Here is a 4896-nt window from a genome sequence, read left to right on the forward strand (position 1 = left end):
ATAAGCTGTAGTTTTTGTTGCTAATTCTTCTATTATTTAGTTTTCTATTGATGTCATATAATCTCTTATAGTTCCTTTAGTATGAAACCCTATGTAATTCCAAATATCTCTTCCAGACAATTCACTAAGTTTTGGATTAGTAAAGGCTTCTAATAAAAAGGAATTCAACCAATTTTCGAAAATTTCTTTTTCGTTCTTTTTACAGTCTAAATTGAGCATTCTTTCTCCTTCCATTTCCTGGATTTTAGGAACATATTTTGATGGTATTTTTGTATATTTTGAATCTTTATTTGTAAACCCTTTTTTAAAAGCATAATTATCAAAACCTGTTTCCCATTTAAATTGAGATTGATTATCCTTAGATGTTCCAGCTTCATTTTTTACTTGTATTGGAATTGCTGGTTCTTCGTCACTTGAATAATCTAGAATGTGTTCTTCATTTTCTATATTTTCAGAATTTACTAATTCTTCTTCTATTTGAAAACCATGTTCCATAATATTATTTTCTTGAGCCATTTTTAATTGTTTAAAAAGCATTGTAACTTCTTCTAATTTTTCTTCAATATTCATAATTTCAATGGTGGTTTTACTTTTAAGTCTGTTATGTTAATTATATTTTGGAATTTTTCTTCTTTGGGATTCTCTTTTTTCTTATTTCTTTGAAATTTTATGGATATTAATATTTCTTCAAGCATATCTACTATAGAATTTAATTGTGGGTTAAAAGTATGATAAAGATGTGGGGAATCATTTCCATGGTAGCATTTTTTAGAAGTTCCGTGTGAAAAATAAGTTTTTTCAGGTTTTTGAAGTCCTTCAATAAAACTTATAGTAAAATAAAGATTTTGAGAAAAATCGTTTTGTATTGATTTTAAGAATTCGGTGTCATTACAATTAACATTGGTTAAAATCATTAATTTTTGATCTATTAATTTTGATAATTTAATTATTTCTTCTCTTAAATCTTCTAATTTACTTTTTTCCATTAGGTGACGCTTTTCTTTGTGAAGAGTTACGATTTTAAGTGAAAAGTGTGGCTTTAAAATGTATGGTTCATATTTTGTCACATAGCATATCTTTAAACTTTGATCTGTACCTTATATTTTACCAATTTTTATACATAATACATTTCATGAAAATGATATAATATATATAAACGAGGAATACTCTTACATTTAGCGAAAGTCAACTTCAATTCTTATAACACTCAATAAATTTTCACCTTGAAAAGACTTTTCACAAACTAATTGTTAGATCGAAATTTCATATTATAATAAGTTCACATTATTCATATATCGTTTGATAGGTTTTATAGACATTTAAAATAATTAGCATTATACAAACTATATATATATAGGGAGTTTTTTGGTCGCCAAAAATATAGTGGCCAAGAGTAACCAAATTTTAATTGTCCTGTGTAAGAAAAGGATAAGTGGCAACAATAATAATCATGAATCATGAATGATTTTATTAGGTGGGTGAGTGCTGTATGTATAACAGGGTACATTCATAATTACATTTTTTAAAAAATCCTCCATATATATGGACTTTATATGTAATTGGATAAAGACAAACATCAAATAATTGCTATTTTTTTAAGAAAAAAAAATTAATCTAATATAAGGTGTTATCTAACTCTTCTTAATAAAATGTTTTCTCAAATTATTAAAGTTATTTTTTTCAAAAAAAATTATTGTTTAATTAGACAAAATGTATTTCGAAAATAAAAATTTCATTAGAGTGATGAGAGTAGTTTTAATAGTTGCGTATACTATTTATTATTAATTGGGAAATATTAGTTAAGTATTTGTAATATATATTTTAAATTACGAAATAGATAAATATGAAATATGTGTAAACAATTTTTTATTAAATATATCACATGTTGTTATAAAATTGTTCTACAATTATTCACTTTATTTTATTAAACTATGCTACTATTCTTATTAGAAAAAATGTTAACGGATCACTAAAATTTATTGTTTTTAGTTATTATTTAACCATAAACTTAATTCCTTTAGTCTAGTTTCTTTAGTCTAGTAATCTAACAACATACTTTATCTCATATCTTTAAATATTGATAGCTAAATAATGACCAAAAATAGAATTAAATTTTAAACAAAATAAAGAAAATTAAACTTTTTTATTTTTTCGACAAAATAAAATAGCTGAGGCAGATGAAGCAATAAAATTTATTAATTTAATGAATAATTTGTTTTTTTATTTCTTTTTCTTTTGGACTTGGTTCAAGGTCCACAAAAATAAACCTGACTCAAAGAATGACTAAGTTTTAATTGGTCTATGAATTATATGAGAGTATAAATTTATAAAATGTCTAAATTTTATAAGAAAATATTATTGTTTTGAATAAAAATAACTATTAAACTGTATTGTTGATATTACCATAGTTATTATTATTTTTGTTCTTGGTATTATTGATATTATTATATTATTATTAAAAGAAAAATTTTATATATATTTATATATGCAAAGTAAACTATTTGATTATATTCTTAACAATGTCTTTTTTTTTAAAAAAAGAATGATATGTTATTACAATTCAACGATTAAATTAATTAAGATGACATTCTATTCAAAATTATTGAAAGTATAAATTTGCAAAATAGTAGTATAAAAAGCATTCTTTTATATATATATATATATATATAGGTGCTGTCTCTCTGGTGGCATATATAATTTGGGAGCTACAATGGCTAGTATTAATATCCTATCACACACTAATACATGAGGTCTCTCCACAAAGGATGAACAAGAGGACTTGAGGCAAGAAACATAAAACAAAATGACGATGCGCATGATTTTTAAAATATTTGGTCTGCATTTAAATTTTAACCACCAATAAAAGAAAAGAAAAAGAAATCAACATTTTTATTTTTAATTTTCATTTGAGCAAAATTCCTGCTTCTCCCTCTGTTCAATGTTCACTTGCCTCTTGTACTTTTTAAACGATGAACGAGCTGGTTTCTGATTTCTTCTCAGAATGAAATCCCATTACAGAGTCAACAAACACGATGCTTCATTAAAGTTTTCTTTTTTTTTTTTTTCTTTTCTTTTACTTTTGCAAGCCCCTCAAAAATAAAACAACGTGAGTTTTGATTTTCTGGCTCCAATCAGTGGCCATGTTAGCTTTTCATCTTATCAGCATAAATCGAACATCCCAATATCTTCTATGCTTCAACTGAAACATTTTTTGGATCAAAGATCAAAGGAAGGAGAAGATGGGGGTGTCAAAGCAATACTCAGAGACTAGATAAAAAAACTCCTTATGCCTTTGAATTTTTAATAAAAACCCATTTTTATCATCACTGCTAAAATTAAAGGATAAAACACAAACAAATCAAAGCCATGTAAATATTACATGAATCGCTCAAAGCCAAAAACATTAAGTGGATGTTCCCATACATGTAATTATATAAATTGAATTAGACAAATTCAATTTTCAAATTATGGTAGTAAATTAACTTGGGTGTATCGATTTACATAAGAATGTTGTGTCAACTATAAATCGAATCGAACATACTCAAATTAGGTAAATTCAGAGTAAATCGAATCAGACCTATTCGATTTACATGATGCAACAATAAAACGAAGTATACCAAATCGATTTACATGATCTTAGTAAATTGAAGGAGACAAACTCGATTTATAAAGAAGGTGGCTATGGTAAATCGAATCGAACAATGTCAATTTATTATGTATTGAACTATATGTATAAATTCGATTTAGTATGAGACCGTATATAAATAGGAGCTGAACATGAAATCCTGATGACAGTGTAAGTCACAATGGCTAGTTATGATAATTTTTTAGTTTTGGTACACTACAGAGGATCGATTAAGAAAAAAACGCATTTCGGAATTAAATTTATTGATAAAGATCCGCTTAGTGTTTTCTTCAAAACTTGTACGAGTTTCACTGAGTTTCAGAATATTATACTCCAAAAATTGGGGCTACAAGGTGTGAAATGGGTGGAAAAATTATTCTAAAGAATTTTAATTTCCGTGTTGCGGGATGATGTGAAGTACAATTCCTTCGTCATACGCAGCAACAAAGATTTGCAAGTTCTATTCTATTATTGTCGGCAATTTTCTGAGGTGAGGACCCTTGAGCTGTTGGCCAAACTTGTGGATGTGGTCTCTAGTTCAGGAGGTTCGAACCAGAATCCTCAGCCTTCAGCCATGGCGGCTTGCTCTAGTTCGATGCCTGTTAGTGCCTCTTGATCTGTGCCCGTGATTGAACCTGAGGTAGTTTTAGTTGCTTCCCCGTCCTTCCCTACTGATCTAAACCGCACTTGTGACAGAAAAATAGGTGATACTGGACCCTTCAGTGATGTTGCGATTGCGATGGCCGATACTCCTGATGTGGTACCGAATTCCCGACAGGTTGGAGCACCGGATGGTGTGGAAGATGTACTGCAGAATGATGATGATGATGATGATGATGATTATGATGATGATGATGATGTAGAGCCCGCCACGATTGCCAATGATAACGATGATGACATAGCGAGGAGTAATCCAACTGGGGGTGGTGGAGCGGCTAGTTCAGGAACTCAACAGTACCCCCTGCACTTTTTAACTTTGGTCTTGGATGCCATGAGACAACAGGATATAGGAGGGCTAGTTGAGTTCTAATTTGGTCAGCAGTTTCAAGATAAAAAGGAGGTTGTGTTAAGCGTGGAGACTTATAGCATTTAACGTGGGGTTGAGTATAAAGTGTTGGAATCCGATTATTGCAAGTACATGGGAAGTGTAAGAAATTCGACAACAAGTGCATATAGTTGATTCGTATCAGTCTCCGCCAGCACAGAAGTATTTGAGAGGTAAAACGGTATAATGGACATCATATTTGTCTGACTACGTCGATATCCAGTGA

The 4896-nt window shown here is 29.1% G+C and overlaps 1 pseudogene; it reads left to right on the forward strand.

Moving 5' to 3' along the window:
• Positions 1 to 3800: 3800 nt before the first annotated feature.
• Positions 3801 to 4655, forward strand: LOC148576101 (uncharacterized; annotated as a pseudogene).
• The last annotated feature ends 241 nt before the right edge of the window (positions 4656 to 4896 follow it).

The sequence above is a fragment of the Arachis ipaensis genome, chromosome B1 (assembly GCF_059453495.1).
Source record: "Arachis ipaensis isolate K30076 ecotype BB chromosome B1, ASM5945349v1, whole genome shotgun sequence".
NCBI classification, from domain to species: Eukaryota; Viridiplantae; Streptophyta; class Magnoliopsida; order Fabales; family Fabaceae; genus Arachis; species Arachis ipaensis.